Source organism: Perna viridis, chromosome 6 (genome assembly GCF_037379345.1).
Source record: "Perna viridis isolate PV_CMFRI_1.1 ecotype Kerala chromosome 6, ASM3737934v1, whole genome shotgun sequence".
Classification (NCBI taxonomy): Eukaryota; Metazoa; Mollusca; class Bivalvia; order Mytilida; family Mytilidae; genus Perna; species Perna viridis.
The window spans coordinates 41,106,291-41,128,731 of NC_142450.1; the positions used below are offsets into that span (position 1 = coordinate 41,106,291).

The window sequence follows — 22,441 nt, forward strand, 5'->3', positions numbered from 1 at the left end:
TTTTATAGCTGATATACTCCAAAGGAAGGAACATCGTTTAGCCAGATCATTTGATCTCAGTTTCCGCTGTATAAATGACGTATTATCGTTAAAAAATCCAACTTTCGGGGATTGTATACATCGCATCTACCCCAAAGAACTAGAGATTTAAGGATACTACAGCCTCATATCTTGCCCTACAATTAGAGCTCGATGGTAAATGAAAACTATTGACCAAACTATACGACAAATGCGATGACTTTTCATTCCGTATTGTCAAGTTTCCTTCCATCTGATGCAACATCCCTTCAGCACATGCGTATAGAGTTTTCCTATCATAGACCAGTTCCCAATAGCAATATTCGTTATGTTACTCATATACAAATATAAGAGATAGTATGGCTAGTAGCTAATACATGGAACGTAGTCCTAGTAACCAGGATATCCAATCACAACATACGTTTTGCCAGAGCTTGCCATAATTACACAGACTTTTTGTACCGCGCTAGACTTCGTACAATTAGGCCTCTGGAACAGAGCTATTTTGTAACAAGATTGAAGTCATCACTATAGACGCATTATGGTACTCATCATGAACTCGTATTTCGTTACGGTATATCTATCTGAACCATGGGAACCGATTTGTTGTACGTGTCATAGTTATCCTTTCCTCTTTCGTCTACCCTGGACTTGGCTTTTTATGAGCAATTCGGAGAGTGTTTGTATAAATCAAAAAACGCTTACCATACCGGTGCACCTGGTCTATGCTCCTAGTTTTTAGTCCGAGTTGCTCATCGACTTCTGTTGCTTTGGATGTATTATTTTGGTTACTTTATGTTCTTTGTTGATTTTATTTCATTTTTTGTCTTTGTTCCTGGAATACATTCGTTTGTTTTCCGCTTGAATCTTGGTTCACATGACTAATTTGTTTCAATTTACATTAAAAAGACTAATTGGCATAAAACGAAAATTCGGTCTAGTTCCTTAAAAATGATTTTCCCGTGGATTGCCAATGCTCTTTATTGACAAAATATATAATTTATTTCAGTGTAAATTCGAATTTACTGTGATCTCCTTTGATTTTGATTACTGATGTTTTATATTATCCTGAATTTCTTATTTTCTTCTTCTCTGTTGTTTGACTTCCAAGAAACAATCCCTCGAATACTGTTTTCATTAAACCTTTACAATATTTTACTAGGCTGAGCAGTTTCGAATCCGTGTCCTTACTATGTTGACGAATGTACACAATGGTGCTATAATCTTAGAGTAGTCACGGCACGTATCTAGATTAATTGTAGTTGACGTCGATGTTATAATATGAAAAAGCTGGACAGAAACCCATTTTTCTCTTTTATCATGGTGCAGATAGTCAGAAAAATACTCCATCATATGTGAATTGTTCCTTCTTTATAACTTGTTGAAATTATTCATGTGGACAAGAAAATGCTATAGTACATATATTCGATAATACACATATATTAAGCCATGATTAAAATCCAAAAAAAGGGGCAGCGTTACAAAGTATTAGACGTTCAGTTGAGATTACTTTACCATTTTCAGGTGCTAGTGGCTATAGTAAACTGTCCATACAGTACAAAATGTGTGCTATACTTAAAAGTAAGATTTTAAATTTCTCGGACATCTGGATGCTTTAATGTTATCACTTGGTATACTTTTTTAACGTTTTCTTTGAACATCATACAATTCATATACGCTATACAAAGATTAAATTTGGTTTACTTAACAATGATAGAAAATGAATATAAACGCGTACAAAGGATATACAAATGACATATACGCAGCTCTATAAATACGGTTTTTCAATAGAATAAGGTCTTGTATAATATGTCCTGTATTATATGGTTATATTAAAGTTTTTTCATCGTTCTCTTGTTCAGTTTTTATAAGACTGCAAAGCTTTTATTGTTCGGGTGCATTATGGTAAATGTATCATCCTGTCGTCGTCGTCTTTGCATCTGTTAACTTTTTTTTAAATTTACGATAACTGAGTAAAACATATCGGATAATTTTTTGAAATTTTCACACACTTTTTTGGCCTATTTTTTTTATCCTACGTCCAATTTTGAAAGCTATTTATCACCTTTAAATGAATTTTAAATTTTGTTTAATATTGTGTCCAAGTTATGTGTGTGTCTATTACAAATGAGCTGTGATTTGGTTTGCTTGAGTGTGTCCCAGATTAAATATTGTGTCCCTCACCAGGTGAATGGAGTTTAGAATGTAACATTCGTATGATGCTGTTATCCAGGACGGGAAGTGTCGTGGTAGGATAGAAGTTAAAAGTTTTGAAAGTGTTAAGTGTTACATTTTACAAATTCAAATATGTAGCGTTGTATGTATGGATTAGTGTGGAGATTAGGGACTTAGTAGGTCATAATCTTCGTTTTTGTGGTAGAGAGGATTTATGGTTTTCTACTATCTCTTCTTTGGAGAGTGTGGTAGCAATATAGGCCTTATTAAATCCATTATTTTGTACGTCTACCTCTGATAATAAACATTGGATGTTTTCCACACGAAAAAATGTTGGTTTGGGCTTTGTCTGCTTACTCTGCTGGTACGACAACATGTTTTTCATGTATAGTAGACAACGTTTTGCAACATCGGGATCTTTGTAGCATTGACACTCATTGACCGACTTAAAACTTTCATATGTTTTAAAGTTGAAGACCTCATAACCTTTACCCACCCTGACAGTGAATCGATGTCTTCTTGTTCTCATTTTATTCATTTTCGTGTAAAGTTCTCTACGGCATCCATAAGAATAAGTAATAATAATACCAGTCTATGGAGTGTGGTATAAGGTACTTGGGACCTTTAGAAAGGACCTTACGGAGAGATTTGTTTTCTACATGTGAATGACGTGACACGAACGGAAGGACCATATTTGAAGGAAGAGTTGATGCAAGAACAGCCAGGTGGTTTGGCTGTGAAGTCTTTAATCTTGAGGTTCTGAAATAGCGTTTTATAATTACAAATTTTGGATGCAATAGGTGAAGTATAGGAATATGAAGTTGTCTCCGAAATACAGGGGATTTTTTTTCGTGATATTTTTGTGATGGAGAATGTTAGCCAAATCAATTGCATCTATACCTTTAATGACAAAACAGTAATGGAAGAAATTATCGTTTTCTTCATCATGACCTTTAACACAAACTGGTTAAAAGAGTCTGTGGAAATCAATATCCAAAATGTTGGCCAAAAGTCTGTATAATGGTGAGGTAGGTTCAGAATCATAAGTGTCAAAACTTGTTTTGTAAAGGGAATATAGTAAAGTGAGAGATATAGAATAGAGTTAAGTTCGAATATAAAGAAGTCCAAGAGAATTTTGAATGAAACGAAGGATACCATCTATGGAGACTTCATGAATCATGTGATGTCTAGTGACAATGGCCATGACTCCTTACATGTAACCGTCTTGGATTGTTGTCAAATAAATTAATCACATTTATGTTATTGTTATATTGGCTTGAAAGGTTTCCTATACTTTAGATGTTGTCATTGCACCCATGAGGTATTGAGGTACCTAGTCTGCGTATCCAGTATTCCTCTCTTTCCATGCGATAGCTTTAACTTAGGACATGACTGTTAGTTGGATGATATATTTTTCCAAGAATACCAACGTTCATAGAGAGGATTGAATGATCTTGTTAATTAATAAACACAGATATATTTTTTGTGCAAATATGAATACATCGCAATTGTTTATGTCGTCCGTAAATAGATTATTAAAGAATCTTACTTGTTCAGCGACAAAATATCACAAAAACTACATTTGTGCATAATAGATGTTATTTGATGTCAAGGAACAACATGCCAGATTAATGAATAAAGAAAGTAGTTTATCATTAAAGCTATTTTTCAACCCTAGCTGGTCTGATGACGTTAAAAACGTGTCCATTGTTCAATGTCATGCCTATTTTGTTATCAACGTAGCGGAAAATGTATCTTTAAAAACAATCTGTATAGAACCAGAATTATCAAATATTTCATTGATCAAGTCGGGTCATTTGATATAAGGAATGCTGATAATAGTTTATGATAAAACTTAATGTATTTTACTCTACGTTTTACTTCACTGTGTATGCATTTTTGTAGTTTTTGTTGTTGGTTCTTTTCAGCTAAATTGAGTTAGTGCAAATATACCTTCAGCTTATAAACCGTAAAATATGATTTAAACGGTCCTTTATGAGGACGAAATCCATAACAAATGTAAAGATGTTTCGTTTGTTTTACAAACCCAAACAACTTGACAGACCAGTGATCACACCAATACCGGTTTTGAGTACGATCAAAATATTGACTTTACAAAATGTATTATAGGCATGTAGTACACTAAGGTACAGCTAAAGCGGATATCAGAATCAAATAATTTGGACTGATTGAACCTAATAGAGATAATCGGAAAACAAAATTACGGACGTAATGTGAAAAGTAACAAAAATTACATTCCAGTTATCTTTCTTTTCATAGAAATGTCCTTAACACACACGTTCTAGATCTGGATACAAACCTTCTTGACGCTACATTCGATTTATTCCCCTTTCGTTACTGTCTTCAAATAAGTTACGATGTAAATTGTACATTGCGTTAATTCCGAGTACAATGCAAAACAAATGTATTGACTGATATGTCATTTACGAATTTAAGAAATTCAGCCTATATACAGTTTTGCAGTCCCACTCATGGATGGTTCAAGGCATAACCACAAATCGGACTTCTTTTTACGGTATGGCACCTTTTGTCAAATTTCAAAAAGTTCCATTCTCTCAAAGTCAAATGTTTCCCACATTATGAAAAGAGCATGTTTTTCCCTTTTTGAAATGGCCATGAAATCAATGAAATAACCGTTATAAAATTTAAAAAAATACATATAAAAGATAACCGTCTTGTATCATTTTCTTCGCCAATTACATTCTGTTTGTGCATACTTTATAGTTTTCATGTTACTTTTAGTTAATTCTACTAACGGTATTTTTATCAATTTAGATCGAAGATCAGAATTGAAATACATGTAGCAGTCGCGGAACCTTGAGATTTGTAAAATATGGTAGCATCTGCAATTATCCTACACTACCGCAGTTAAATAGTCCAATCGGCATATATATTATAGGTTCAAATACAGATAGTTAGGTCCATTTTATAGGTATTTTGATATACCAAATTTGATTCTATGTTATTTACGCCAATAAACAAACCCAATAAACATTTTTTTACTATTAACTAAATATGCTGATCAGTTAGGCATGTACACACAAGTGACTGTACATTTGAATTAACAACGATCCGATTGAAAATAGTTGACATCTAACAATTTGTCAGTACCTGTTTAGTCGTTCACTGTCGATACATGTATTTTCAAGTTGTTTATTTATTTTTTGACGCATAATACACTATTTAATGTTTAGCTAAAAATGAAAAAAAAAACCTGCTAGGCTATAAATATTTATCGATCACAGAAATGAAATATAATGAGGAATGCTGAAGCTGTTTTTATGTATTTTATGCAAGCCCTAGCGGATCCAAATATGTACAAAACAGGGGCAGTGCATCCGATCAAGAAACTTATACAGAGAAAGGGGTTCCAAGCTATCATTTGCCACACCTTTTTTGGCCAAACGTTGCACAGAATGGTAGCATATAGCCCCCGAAACATATCTATCTATCACTCACTGTATCGTGTATTTTATTACGGTTACCGCCTCGTGATATCGGAAACCCGGAAAAGGATGACAAATAAAAATGAAACTATGTTTAGATGATAGCATAGGAATTTCGATAATGCGCATCTCGGGAATGATGTTAATTTGTTGTCTAGATCTGGTAACATTGCTTTTTGTAATAATCATTCTTATGGGCTTTTTTGGCCATGTGTAAAGATAGCAGAACTTCGGGTGCTTCAAGGCGTAAAATTTCAAACGATCGATAAAAATTGATTCAGTACACGATTACTTTGATTTTTTCTTAGTTTTGCGTGATCACTGAGATACAGACAAAATTTGCACTGTCGCCTGTCAATGAAAATGAATGTATTAAGTTTATGCTACGACTAGAAATTACACAATATAATTTGTTTTATCTTCAATACTCTTTGCCGTAAGGCCGCAAATTTAGGGTCACATTTATCAATTTCTTTTTACCTTTCATTCATATTTCATTTGTACTTAGTTCCATTGATACCCATTGAACGTGGCTATCGTTCACAATTCGTTATTCTTAAATACAATATGACTGTTTCTCAACTTTTCAACATTTAAATGTTTATTGTTAAATGTAATTATTTAATGGGAACATTGGGCGTCATTAAATATGGGTTCTGTACAAATAACATACTTAAAGTCCCGAAAAATGTTACAATTATTGTAAAAACCAATGTCGAGCATATTTCTGACACGCTTGATATGAATTGAGGTAGCATTTTCATTGCATCTAGAGTAAATATTGGTTTAACTTTAAGGATAGATCAATATTTTAAATACTCCAAGACAAAAGGGGTTATCAGGACATCGTTAGATCGGCTATGCCAGAATTGGACACAAATAATAAATGAAAGATTTTCAGCAAAAGGAATCACGACGTTGCTCGTGAATTTGCTTGTTTCGTACACATGTTGATTTGTTTAATGCTCTTCAAGTTTAAATATTACAGCACAACTATCACTCGTCAACCCTATTTTCCATAACCACCGCATTGGAAACAACTGATTTTACCGAGTGATTATTGCTTCTTTAGTCAAATAGAATGTAGTTAAATGGGCTTGATGTATTTTTTTTTCTTTGGGGGGGGAAGAGGGTGTAAATTGTTTTAAAAATATCAAATGGAATAGATGCATTATATCAGTATTCAATAACAATCGATTAAATTGCTCGTACTCTTGTGCTATTACGATACTGAAAAATATGACTTTCACTAGACGGAAGATGGGATGCTTTCTTAGAGGTCCGCGTCATTGAAAACTAGTGGTTATATAACTGAGTTTTTTCTGTATTTCAACAAGAGACTCTTCACGTTGAGGTACTCCCAAACAGTTAGAGTGGGGAAACGCCCTCGGACCCACGTGGGGTCTGGGAGTAGACCAGAGCGTCAACAGAGCAGCCCAGCTGATAGTAGGACGTACTCTGACTTATGTCTTAAGTCGGGTATCCCCATCCTCCTTAGTCAGGGTTTTGAGTCCACTCTCGTCCCCTCAAACCCCTGACATCACTCATTCATATTTAGTGGGTATCGTTCAGCGCCATCTAATGAAATCCAATCAAATCACTCGTAATAGAAACTCTTCGATATAACTTACAAAGTGGCTACACATAACGTCATTTTTTTCAGTAAAGACTCTACACAGATCTACAGTTATCATTTTTGCCCAAACTGCATCATTTGTGACATCATGCAACTTTCAGATACTATATCGGACCGTCCGAGATCTATTACCTCGTATTATTGTTTACCTTTCCACAGACATTTTTTGTTAAATCGATTATCATTGGTGCTTCTCACCCGGAGAAGCAAGCAATCGGAATTGGCTGGACGATACCCGCTAAATATGAATGAGTGATGTCAGGGGTTTGAGGGAGCGAGAGTGGACTCAAAACCCTGACTTTGGAGGATGGGTATCCCGAAGGCTAGGCTCCGCTACCTCCAACTACTATCATACATTTACTAACAGAATCCCCGTAAGGGGCGGTCGTGCGAGATCCGTAAGGATAGTCAAGACCGTAAAAACCCCCAATCATCATTTCAACAAGATATTTCTATAGATTTTCTATGAATGTCAGAACTTTCAAACATGAAAAATACAATTAACTCATCGATATTGACGAATAGCGAAATATGCTACAGAGACAAAACACAAAACTTAAAAAGTAATTAGAATATAAAATATTATTTTTATGTACCCATTGTACTTGTACATGTACATGAAAACTTCTAGTTTTTAGCTCACCTGGCCTTCGGCCAGATGAGCTACTGCCATCACTTGGCGTCCGTCGTCGTTAACAATTTTTCAAAACTCTTCTCCTTAGAAACTACTTGACCAATTGGAATCAAACTTGGCATGAATAATTCTTGGGGTTTCCTGCATAGAACTGATATGAGGGTTTTTGATCCGTCGAAAAATATGGCCGCCGTTACTAAAAATAGAACATAGGGGTCAGACAATAGTTTTTCGCATATATCTCCAAAACGGTTAGGTTTAGCCAAATTCTTTCAAAAGCTGAAATGATCCTTATTTTTAGGACTACAAAAGTCTTCAGGCATAAAATTTGTAAGACGGGTTATTGCCGTTGACAGGGGAAAATGACAGGTTTTTTTAGCCAGTGTCTTGAAAACTATGATAGATTTAGACTTTCATTTACTGAAATGATCCTATGATAAGTCCTATCAAAGTTTTCTTGAGTCAAAATTGTTGGACAACTTCTTGTTTAACTTATTGCCCTTGAAAGGCAAAATTGAACCAGGTGAGCGATTCAGGCTCCTGGGAGCCTCTTGTTATCAGTTTATGATAACTGATACTGAAACTGGTTATGAATGCAGTGGAACTTTCTATGGCCACTGTATAACACCTCTTGTGGCTCTGTTGATGGTACAAGAATTTCGTGAGATATTCCGTCGATACATCCAACAACATTCTGCATTTATGGCCAGGTTCCTGATCTTTGCTGCCATGTGTTGACATCCGACCACGCTATAAATCCAGCACATTCTTCCCAAAGAAATACCCACATCCTGCTTATTACTGCACTTACCGCAGTAATTGAAAGTACTGTGTAGTTGGATATTGACGTAGCCACATTAAAGTAATTAAAAGACTATTCTCCAATGTCATACATCTTCCTCCAAATCTGAATTTGGCTGTTCGCGGCGATATTTGTAATAGTATATCCCTGAAAGAGTCCACTGTCTCTCCGGATAACTCGAACAGTCTTGTAAATAGTAATTTATATAAACTGTTGGTCTCCATCATCGCTGGTACAGCATGCGTTTCAAGTATCCTGTTACGTATGGTTGGGTTGTTGAAAGGCAGAGCAACTGCACTTATTCCTTCTGTACTCGTTGAAAAACTTCATCGTCAAAATAAACCAAAAATCTTCCTCTTTGTTAAATAGTAAATATATAAACTTCAGTCTTCTGTATTGCATATACATTATAAGGACCAGTGCAAACAACTGTTCTCTTCTATCCATTTTGAGCATTTAACAAATGAGTGGCTAAATTATTTATATACTAAACTACATACGGTATCAACATATAATTACATGTGATACATGTATAAAAGGATAGGTGTAATAACAAGATGTAACAAATTGTATATCAGAAATATGTCTTTTATTTGCCACTTCTTTTCTATAAAAAATTCAACAAATCACAATTTCACGTACATGTACTAATGTTGCTTTACTTTTTGTTAAGTATATTCATAATTTGTATGGTTTAAAGTTGTTATTTTTTCATCATGTTGTTTGATGATTTTAAACCAATGAAATGGAAAGTTTGCCCTTGTACCTATACTTTCTTGCAAAGCCAACCAATCGGTTATCATTCTTAACCATGACTTCCAAATCACACATAGAGGTTTCATTTATTGAAAAATTGCTCATTGCAAGAGCATACGAGAAGAATCGATGCAACTAGCCGCTTATTCTAGAAGAGGTGAAAATAATGTGGATGATTTATCAGTTCATGCACAACAAATGTAGAAGACAGGAGACTTTCCACGTCTTAAGCGCAGAATGGCGGACCAAATAAGAAAGCTTACCAAAGAAGGAGCTGTTATCATTAACTAGGAAATGAAAGAAAATAAATACTTTTTTTGTATCAGTACAATCATTAATAAAAATCGAATCGAATAAACTTTACTTCCATTCGTGTACTCGACTTGTACAAATCCATTACATGTGAAAGCAAAGCATTATTATTTGCGGACTGCTCGAATAGTATAATATTTTATTGAAAACGACAGTTACGCGTCATTGAATTAACTCACACTACTGTAGATATAAATTTTGTCCACTTAACATTTATGCACAAGTTTATTTATTTACTTCATTTTATTCAAATTTACATTATTATCAACTAAATAAAGTACTCCGTTTCTAACATGAATAAGCAACGAAAATAAATGTTAAACACACATACACAAGGTTCAACTCTTTCACAGTTGCATTAACTTTATCATGTTTTGTGCAGATAACTGTTTTATGCATGAGAGAAATACTATTAAAAGTTTAAATCAATTGGTAGGCTATAAAGAGGTCATTCGACCACAGGAAAATAGTAGAGGAAGTCGTAGAGATAATAAGGAGGGACATTCCTGGTCTAAATCGTGAACTAAATGAGCCAGAGGGGGATGGGGGAGGGATGAAGACAGGAAGCGATTCCAGTGAATAGTAAAAAAAAACTAGGAGGGGATGTTTCTCCGGATGATTATAACCAACCAACACCATCAAAACGAAAGTCTACAAATGAGCTGGCAAGAGAAGCGTATGAAGCAGTCAAAGAAGGGATAGAAAGAGGAAAAAAATAGAAGAAAAATGAAGAAATGCATGGACAAATTCTATTCAATGTAATTCAAATACAGAACTTTTTTATGTTTGTTTTATTTTCTCAGTTGACGAATGCATGTAACTAAAATATGGTATGGTCAAAATTAAACCGCCCAAACTCTAGTACATCTCCAGATAGTACACAGTTGCAACCCCCCCCCCCAAAAAAAAAAAAAAAAAAAAAAAAAAAAAAACTATAAAAAAAATATTTAAAACCTATATAACTGTAAAAGCAGAGGTTACGTATAACCATTACCGCCCCATACAGTCCAGTGATGTTTTAGGTGGTGAACCCCCATATCAGGTTATTAACATAGATATATAATATTACTCAATCTCTTTTCCCGTCCTAATCGTATCTTCCGAATGTGATTTAATTCAAGATCAACATAATTAAAACATCATAACCTTCTGTACATTTATAACTCTGGCATCAAAACATACTAGTTGCAAATGGAAATGCATTTTATTGTTGAGTTCATAAATATCTGCAAATGATAACGTGAGGGATAAGGGGAATACTTTTATTTCGGTAATTGTTTAGGTATGTTTTTACGACGCAGTCGTATAGTTTCGTTTTTACCCTTTGACCTTAAGGACGCTCTTCCATGGAAGCGCAAGTCACCTGATAGCAATTCTGTTTCCCGATTGGCCAAATACTGAGAACTTAGTGGCGTTCAAAAAAACTGTATAGAAAAATTTAATTTGCGTTAAAAAAAAAACTGTATCGAAAATTTGAAATTGCGTGCCATGTGTTATTTTATTGAAAGAATTCAAGGATTAATAAATATTTTCTATAATTCCTTGAAGAAATGTAGAACTTAGAAGTAAAATTCTAATGCGTCCGCTGTCTTTTTTTTAAAGATAGTACTTGTTTTTTCTGTAGTGTTTAACTAGTTCGCGAGGTATGCCTATAAATATATTGGACATGCTATTTTATTGGACACGAATTTTAAAACATTCCAAAAAGCACATATAAGTATAATATGTTAACAATTTTGAAAAATTATAAACCAAATCATCTTCAAATTGGTATATTATGCATATGTTTACGATCATTACCGACATATCAAAAACAACTTCAGTTACAGTCTACTAAGAAAAAGACTAAAGAAAGAAAAATCAAGGGAACCAACAAATCATACATACAAAGTAACAAAAGCAAATGAGCAATTAGAGCGAATGTATAATAGGGATTAAAATTTGAGATTAAAATATCAGTTGGTATATATGTACATGTATACTTTTCTTCACTAAAACATTAAAACCTATGATTTTTCAACACTGTATACTTCTATTCCCCATACTCAGTTCAAATCCCAATTTGAAAACATTATACATCGTTTTGTTTCCAAAAAAAGATGGTACACCTAGATACAAATATATAGTTCTTGGTTGAGATTCCTCATACTTTGTAAGAAATAATTCAAAATCATCTTCCAAACATACAGAGGAAGATGTTTACAAAATGCTGGAATTTTTAATCGACAACATATTTATCCAGTGTGGTGGACGTGTTTTTCAACAAACGGTCGGCATTCCAATGGGAACAAATTGTGCTCCTTTACTTGCTGACCTATTCCTTCACTCTTATGAGGCTGACTTTATAGCTGATTTGATCAGAAAGAAAGAATATCGTTTGGCTAGATCCTTTAATCTCAGTTTCAGCTATACAAATGACGTATTATCTTTAAACAATCCTAATTTCGGGGATTTGATACACCGCATCTACCGTGAGAACTTGAGATAAAGGATACTACAGACACTGATGTCAGCCTCATATCTTGACCTACACTTAGAAATCGATGGTAAAGGAAAACTATTGACAAAACTTTACGACAAACGTGATAACTTTTCATTCAGAATTGTCAACTTTCCTTTCATCTGTGGTAACATCTCTTCAGCACCTGCGTATGTAACTCATACGTTATGCCAGATCTTACCGAAACTACGCAGACTTTTTGTATCGCTCTAGAACTCTAACAAATAGGCTTCTGGAACAGGGTTATGTTGCTACAAGATTCAAGTCATCACTACATAAGTTTTGTTTTATAGTGGTCATCATGAACTCGTGGATCGTTATGGTGTATCCATCTCCAAACTGATTTATTTAACAGTTCATAGTTTTTCTTTCCTCGTTTGTCTACCCCGGACTTGACTTTTTATGAGCAACTCGGCGAAAAACAGAGGACGCTTACCCTACCGGTGCACCTGGTCCATGCTCCCAGTTTTTTAGTTGAGTCCGAGTTGCTCATTTACTTTTGTTACTTTGTATGTATGATTTTAGTTACTTTATGTTCTTTGTTGTGTATGTCTGTTTCCATGTCTGGTCTTTGTCCCTGGATGGCATTCTTTTGATTACCGCTATAACCTTGGTTCCCTTGATTACTCCTTCATCCACAACAGTGGTGCAGCTACATTTACGTCACAACAACTGTTTGAACACATCGGCTAAGCTACAATTAAGTAACAAGTCGGGATATGAGAGAAAAGGAGACTCAAGTAATATGTCATCTATGAATATGCAACAAAACCTTGTACACGTCCTATCCGTCTTTGGTGGAAATAGTGTGTATTCACTATATATGTATGTAATGTAAACGTCAATGTGCATGTCGTATTGACTTCACTATGCGGTAATCATTTTCTTCATACCTTGGGCCTAATGCGGATTCTTTTTACCATCTGCATCAGATTGATTTAGGCAAACATTTATAGACGACGACGGACGTAAACAAGATCGTAAGCAGGAGTTTGTAGAGGGAGTTATGTGGACTCGCGAAGCAATCCGGCTCCTCGCACCCCGAAGTGCTATCGACTTTAATAGTCAATAATCAAACAAAAAAACTTCGACTTAAGCAGTGCTTATTTGTTTTAAAGGGAGGGGAATCTTAACAAACTTATGAATCCCCCCTGGCTACGGGTGTAAGCTATGCATTTCGTTTAAATTACTAATTTTGGTCTTATTGACAATGTGTGTTGCAACATCTACTGCTGTGAGGTTGTTCAGTGTTCTCAAAAGGGAGAACACCTATCTGCAGACGACAATGCACCAATAACACCTCTCAGTTTTGGTCTTATGCATATCCACAAAAAGAACTATATATAGATGTTTATGACCTATATGGTCCATTGTAACGAAACCGTGTGTTTGAATAGGAGACTGAATAATATTACATTATGTTCAATGCTAACCGATCATTTTATCTTTTAATGTAAAGTACCCGTTCTCAGACGTAGAAAACATGTGTATGTTACTAAAGTTTGCAAAAAAAACCAATTTTATATACATATGTCAAAGATTTGTCTTAACCTGTGCTACATGTAACTTAAATACTAGTTTATAGTGTTATGGTCGCGCTAGAACTCTAACAAATAGGCTTCTGGAACAGGGTTATGTTACTACGAGATTGAAGTCATCACTAAAGAGAAAGGTCTGAAAAATTCCCAACGATGTTAGAACTGTCAAATTTGCGATGCAAATTTTTGGTCGTTCCCTCCGCGGGACTCGAACTCGTACCGCTGTGACATCTATGGCAACACTGCCTGCACTAAATCCAGCGCCCTAGACCATTCAGGAGGCTAAATTGCCCGACCCTACCCATCCCCCCTTTTTCTAGTGGCAATCAAAATCCATCGACCCCATTATCCTTGTGTCCCATCCTTTTTTTTTTTCATTTCATCGTCATCATCATTTCATGTTCATTTTATCATTCATTTCATGTTCATCGCCTGAATATGGCTGAAATATTGTTGCTCGGGCGTCAAACCCTATCAATCAATCAATCAATCAATCAATCAATTATGAGATTGGAGTTTCGTTCAATCTACCGTTCAATCTTATTTACGAATAAAGAGAAATCCTATATGACAATTGGCAATATATGCATCTAAAGATTACATCCAACTTTATGTAACTAAATTGTTTAGGGTTTCACTAAAAGAAATAATAAAATGAGCAGACGTCATTGTTTTTTTTCTTTTTATTTTTTTTTCATTCTAAGACATCCACGTGGAATGTGCATAAAATTACATGACTAAACATTTATTGTGTACTAGAATCTTGGACAGTGTGTATTTCCAAAAGAAGAACAATGTCGACTGCAACGTTTATTAAAGATGTTAAAAGCGATGATCCTCAAAACACACAACATTTTCATATACATACTCACCTATTATGTAAAAACAACATTAAACCCCTTTTCATTTTGACACAGATATTTGCTATGTCCAGTTTTCCCGCATTATGTATTAATAATTGACCAATTTAATTGTTTATGTACAAGTATTTCTTAAAATTTATTTGGTTAATGGTATAAATAAATTTCATTTTACTTATTTGTTTTATTACTTGTTTTTCACCGAGATATTTCATTGTGTGGATAACTATTTTGTCTACATGTTCATTTGATTAACACTTTTATTATTTAGCCTTAAGTATATGTGTTGTATAGATAATTTGTTTGATAATATGTTCTTTTGATTCATTTTTTGGTTGTTTTACCCCCTTAAATACATATAATTCAATAAGTAATTAACATGAGTAATAATGATTCTAAAGTCATATAATATCCAAACACATTCCTCCCTTTCTCAAAACTAACGATTTTAATCAATAATGTCTAATCACTGTCCTATCACTATTGTATGAATATTAATACCCGAAATTACCTTGCGTGTATCTCATTAAGATTTGCCATGTAAATGTACTATGTGAAGCAATTTCTGTTTCCAAGTTTGCTTTCAGTTGCAATATACAATGTAACCGTTAATTCATTATAGTAAACACGAAAGGAATATATAATTCTGCGTAACTGCCGTTAATACAAGTAGTTCTATGGTGTGCTAGTTGATATTTGTCACGGTTTCACTATTTCAATCAAGACGTTGCCGTCAGTGTTTCAAAACACATCACGAAAAAGAAATATAATAATTTAGCTGCATTTGCATCAAAATCCTCATTCGATCATTCAGGTAAAAACAGGTTTTGTGGAACAATGACTGTTTACCTTTTATTTGCCGTTGTTGGATTTTTCCACTTAACTAGAAATTAAGTTTAGAACTACAGTTTAGCGTTACCAAAGACAGAGGACGGAGTCAAAAAAAAAAGTACTTTGTCGTTGCTTTGGGTTTATGAACTTGTCTTTTCTAATTATGAAGTAGTAGTAAAACTTTAATGGTCGACGTATTTCATACATGTAGTCAACATGCATGTACACAAGACATTCATCTTTTGCTATTATTCGACGTCAAATTATTTTGTTTACGAAATATATAATGCCCTAATTAACATGAGTAATAATAACTCTCAAGTCATATAATGTCCTAACACATTCCTCCATTTCTCAAAACTAACAATTTTTATTCAATAATGTGTTGTAATAACTGTCCTATCACATTTCCTCCATTTCTAAAAAAATATCGCAGATTCAGCAAAAAGGCCACTTACTATATTATTGCGTTGTACTAGCGCTTGCTAATTCTGTACAGTCAATTTATGTCGAAATATCTGTCACCACATCTCCAGTTACACATCAAATGAGAAAAGTTTTATGAAGATGACTACGAATATAAGTGAGGCCCTCAGCAATTGCTGACGCGACCAGCATTGGTACACTACATAAATATTGTCCATCACTGTCCAATTGATTGCCAATCACAGCAATTGTAAACATGAATTGTCAATGTCAATCTCGAACATGGGTGTACATCCTGAAGACTTCATGCCTACTTGTTCAACTTGTTTTCGTCTAAGTCGCAGTATCGTCCATTACATTATCCAGAGTCAGCATCATTCGACACATTTGGCACCAGTTTATATCCATTTTCAGCTGCTTCATGTGCGTCAGACATATCTCTATGTATGTTTTTAATGGCCAACCATGAGTGTCTACAAAAACTAGCTTGTCGACAATAACAAAATATCCCAACCCCAATTAATGTGGCAATTAACAATGAGATACCTGGATACCACCAATTTGGAATTTGAAAACTAGTATCAATTTATTGTAAATCTTTTAACTGATTGATTAGATTCGTCATTGGTATGGTTTCCATTTGTTGCAATGTGTTGGGAAGCTCATCAACAGAAACAATAAATAAATCTAAGTGAAACGGTTTCCATAATGTTATTTCTGACATATTGTAAATTTCAATTAATCTTTTGAATGGTTGTGAACTTTGAAAACGATCATCGCCCTTGTAATAAGATAAAAGTGTTAAAGCTGCATTAGCTATTAAATCTGTTCAGTTTTGATTCTTCTTAATTTTGCTGATTCAATAAAAAAATAAGTTTGTAGTAATGGGATTGAAGCAATAAAAGTCGATAATACCTAGAAAATATTGTGAAAACAACGTTTTTTTAAGAGTAGATCGATAGCTCTGATTACTTCCAAAGATTGGCGACAGGACATTGCGTTGGTTAAAAATACTAAAAAAATGGTAAAAAAATAACAATAATGGATACACAGGTAAGCACGTTTCTTTTTTTCATTTCATTTCATCTACTTCTTGATTAGTTTTCAAATAAATAATGACCATATTTGAGCCACATTATAATCACAAAAGTAAATTTTAAAAGGGTCCATGGGTTATATTCGAAGTTTTTTCTTTTACGACTTGAGTCCGTCTGTCTTCCTTGCCGTCGAATAACCACTTTCGCCTTGCAATCATATTTGTTATTGAAGAAGCGACCCTTACAGCGCATGCGAGGATTAAGGTTACCAGAAGTCACATGTATACGAATTTATCTAGGTCGATTTTTTGTCTTGCAAGACAATACATGTATAGGCACATATTTCATGTATTTAATGCATTTTATTGTGGATATCAAATGAAATTATACAGGAAAAGTACAATTTAGTAGAAATAATTCAAAGTTAAGGTATATTTCAGCAGAAACAAATAAATACGAAAATGATAGCTAATGCAACTTTAACGAAACATTATTAGCAGAGCAATAAGTTTGCAAGTTTACTAATCCAATAGATGGATTTATTCTTGTGGTAGATTATTGGGAAGGGTGACGATAAACTATAGAGAGCCTTAATCGTTTTTGTGTGACCTTCCCGTATGTAGAATCGAATTAGGAAAAATGAGTGTTTGACAACGTTTATTTAACACATTCATTTTTCATGAAAAAAGTAATTATGCATGTCTTACTTAAATTTACTGGGTAGACTGAATTTTAATATTGTAAACTCTACTAACGGATTGGAACGCTGTTTTAATTCGTCTTAGGTCAATAAAACATATTGCGTTCTTGCCTTATTCACTGCCAATGCATTAGTTACTAATTTACTACGAGTGGACATCATACAAATAGGAAAATAGTGTGCCTGAACAATTTCTAATTCTCCCCGATACTCAAGCAAAGGTAACGAAAAAGAATTAAAACCTTATCATCTTAAATTAAAGTTGAACATCTAAAAGATTTATAATAATCCCATAAGTCCTTTTATGGGATCTGAAGATAATTGCAAAAATAAAGGTAAGTGACCCTGTACGTCTAGTAAAAGTTTCCTTAGCTCCCAAGTCGTAATAAGTGAAGGCGATAAATGCCCTAAAGATAACATGTTCAATTGAAATTTCAAATTATCTAGACAAAATAAGCTTTGTAGTCATGAAATGAATTTCTTTAAATAAAGGTCGCAAATGAAAATTAAGTACCATGAAATTTTCTACACTTACAATATGTTTCTCTAAAATTTCAGTATTGATTTGAAGACGACCTATGAGTCATTTATATTTAAAGACTAATGAATTCAAGAGTTAACTATTTGAAAAATCTGATTTCTCGTAATATTTAAAATACATATACTTTCGGACACTACATGTGTAATATTTTTCTGATTACTGGCCAAATTACCGATATTACGCCGAATAGAACTCAAATCAGATTCAGAGACTGTACAAAATAAAAAAAAACTTAAAGTTTATTATTATAAAATTATTGGAATTAGACTTCTGTTCTTTCCTCCCCTAATATAAGGAAATCTTGAATCATTTGTTTAATAGTATATACCATCGCAATTTCTAAAGTAAGTGAAGAATAAGCAGATAACACTTCTCCATACAAACGATCACTGCGATCAACTGCCAAATGTAACATTTTACGAACTGCCAAAGTACCCTGACCTAAATAGACGGAAAATGAGTCCAAAAATGGCTGAAAAGGTTCTAGTCTATGACAAATGTAACTAACCCTTATGACTTGCTCATGGTGACCGTATTGACCTTTCGGACAAAATAACTAAAATGAAACAACAACAACTAATTATGCATATGAGATACGAACAAAATATACAACTGACCTAGTGCACAACGACAATGACGGAAGTCACAATCGTGAAACCAATTGTGTGAACTAAAAGTAAAACATAAACAGTTTACTAAAAAAAGCGCAATTAGATATAACAATACAGGAAAAAAAGAAAGTTATTTATCATATAAATGGTGTATTTGTCCCGCCAGGGTATTGTCTAGAAAAGGGCTCCAAAAACTGATAATCCAGGCGCCGGCTCTGGCAAAACGGCTGTTTTTTTTTAGTAAACGGTTCTCTACAGGATGGTGTAATAAGTATAAAGGATTTACGAACCCATAATGTTATAACAACAGATAACTTCTAAAATTTTGGCCAAATGTAAACGAGTTCAACACCTGACTACGATCTTAACCACCATTTACCAGTTAACTTTAAAAAATATATTAACCAAGATTGTAAATTGAGTAGAGAAAAATGGCAATGAATGATATGACTACAATGAAACAATTGTGAATGTATGCCATCTTAGGAAGTTTAAAAAAGGACGTAACCCATCAACACTTGACAGTATGGTTGATTGTCTCATTTTGGAAAAGAGGAACAAGAAATATTTTTCCTTGAAACTATATCTATTTTCACCTCTGTTACTACATAAAAGGTTTGAAATAAGTTATCGAAAAGTATTCAAGTTTTTAGCTCCAGTAAATCGTATGTTTGAATTTAAAGTTTCTGCTCTCCGTTGCTCCAATTGGACAGTAAACCAGTCTGTCGGGATTGAGAGCTACTCCCCTTTGCTTAAAAAGTCAAAGTCAGTAATATAATAACGGTATATTGGATCTATGTTTTCCATGTCTTAATAACAACGGCATACTCATTACTTGTGACTGCATGATCAACTGGTACTTTAGATGTCTTATTTACCACTGCGTATTCTACTGCGTTGATCTCTTCTCCTGTTCCCAAAGTTGCTTTGCTATTTGATGGTTTCTTTGGTTCAAAAAAGACTTCGTCGTTTTCTTTTTTTTTACCAACACTGTTAATATATGTTGTTTCTGAACCCATTTGTGAATAAGTTGTTGATTGACTTGTTTCCAGTTCACCAGTATTATAATTTCCAATTACAGTTTCTTGAACATTTGATGAAACGTAAAGGACATTGAATGTAGTAACAGAAGTGAAAATGGATATAGTTTCAAGGAAAAATATTTCTTGTTCCTCTTTTCCAAAATGAGACAATCAACCATACTGTCAAGTGTTGATGGGTTACGTCCTTTTTTAAACTTCCTAAGATGGCATACATTCACAATCATAATCTTCATTGTCATCGTTCTTTGTGCGGTGGTTATGTTTTGAATGTTTCCGTCGGCTGTCATGCAATCAAAAATAATTCAGACATAAAGTATGATCAAAATTATATTCTATTTACATTTATGCATTCATTTCTCCTGAAGGCCTCAGGCAGACCATAACGTATTTAACCCATTTTCCAAATAGTCGGAATTTTTTTATACATTTCGTGCAGTGTTTAAAGGCAAAAGGATAATGGATTCAGATTTTTTGGTTTCTTTTTTTAATTGTTATTGTTCATTGTACCTATAACTTAGAAGTACTTTCTATAGGACTCATAGAGGGAATACTGTACCTCTATGAACACTTTTTTTTAGTCTTCTAAAGATGGATCTATCATCGTTAGTGTGGCAAACAATTTAATCTGATGTACATGTAATTGAATTATCGAGTTTTAACAATGACGTTTATCTATCACTCACGGTGTTGTAAAGCACATCAAGATATGTATTAGTTAAATTAAAATAATAAAACCAACTGTGAATTATTAAAAAGTAAAAATGTTTCAATAAAACATATACCTATATGCACACATATAAATTGAATAACTGTAGAAAAGTCCGGAATAAAGGATTCATTTGAAGAAAATCGGCCCTGTAAGGTTACGAATATTTTTTGCTCCATTATTTCATTACAATAGCTAGTCTTTAACCCAAAATAAAATTGTGAAAAGAAACCATAATATTGTTCATCATAAATAGTACGTCTTTCATGTTATCACGCGGTAAGACAGCAAAAACATATTCTTAAATACAGAGCTGAAGTTGTCTCCTTTTTTCCTTTTTGTCCTTTTTCAACATTCGAAAATTGGAAATTAATACAGGGAACATCTCAAGTGTTTTTTTCACAAATGATATATTTTTAAATTCTAATAAGCCATTAAGCATCTTTTGAGGAACGATTGTGAGAGGGTTTTCGGGAGGAACCAAGGGCTCATTTCAACATTCATTTCTTTATTCTCCAAATTAGGTCGCACAGAGTTGGGAATAGTCGCAATCGACTTAAGAGGGGTCAGCAATCTCATTTCAATATTCATTTCTATTTTTCAACATTCATTTCCTTATTCCCCATTCTAGGTCAGACAGAGTTGGGAATGATAGAAATCGACTCAGAAGGGGTCGGAGATCTACATGAAGTACCAAATCATACGTTCAGTCTGCAGACCATCTACTCCAGTATAAAATTTTTGACTATTTCAAAATTATCAAACTTTGTCCCATCACTTTAAATATTATATTTGACTACAAGGATGACGAACCACATTGTACCATTTAAAAATGTGGTATTAAAAATTGCAAAAAATGCAACATTCTTATAACCGACTCTTCCTTCTCCAGTTCCCTCTGATTTATTCAACGGGTTTTCCTTTCCTCGTTTTACCCCGGAGTTGACCTTTTATGAGCAACTCGGCGGGCTTTTCTAGGTCCATGCTCCCAGTTTTAGTGGAGTCCGAGTTTCTCATTTGTTTTTGTTACTTTGTATGTATGATTTAAGTTACTTTATGTTCTTTTGTTATGTTTGTCTTTTGATTACCACTATAACCTTGGTTCCCTTGATTACTCTTGAAAAGATTTTGAAAAAGGAAATGAATATTGAAATGGGATTTCTGACCCCTCCTGAGGCGATTGCAACCATTCCCAAAACTGTGCGACATAAAATGGAGAATAAGGAAGTGAATGTTGAAAAAGGAAATGAATGTTGAAATGAGATCTCTGACACCTCCCGAATAGATAGTAACCATTCACTACTCTGTGCGACCTTAAACGGCGAATACAGAACTGAATGTTGAAATGAGATATCTTATCCCTCCCGAGTCGATTGCGACTATTCCCGAGTCTATGCGACCTGAAACGGCGAATAGGGGAATGAATGTTGAAAAAGGAAATGAATGTTGAAATAAACCCTTGGTCCCACATGAAACCCCTCTCACAATCGTTTCTCAAAAGATGCTTAGTGGTTTGTTAGAACTTTAAAATATATCATTTGTGAAAATCACTTTTGAGATGTTCCATGTGATAATTTCCAATTTTGTATTCGAATGTTGAAAAAGGAAAAAGGAAAAGGAGACAACTTGAGTTCCGTTTCTCCAATATTGTCTTAATTTCCGTTAAGCAGTAGCGCAATCCAGCCAAATTGTTTTTTCCCTTCCAAAAGAAAACAGATGGAGACGAAGGGTCTCCTTTACCGCCTTTAGGGACTTCTTCCTCTGCGGAAATGATAGATTTATTGCCTAGCTCTACAGTATTGATTTACAGCGAAATATAGTTAAAAATTGTAGACATGTGCTTCTCTT

General features: G+C 34.0%; 1 protein-coding gene and 1 pseudogene across 1 annotated transcript in view; one reads left to right on the top strand and one right to left on the bottom strand.

The window, feature by feature from the left end:
- The window catches only part of LOC148614983 (uncharacterized), an 83,813-nt gene that overhangs the window by 49,437 nt on the left and 11,935 nt on the right, over positions 1–22,441 (bottom strand). The gene's annotated exons all lie outside the window — the stretch shown is intronic.
- On the top strand, positions 9,544–10,655 carry LOC148614984 (uncharacterized; annotated as a pseudogene).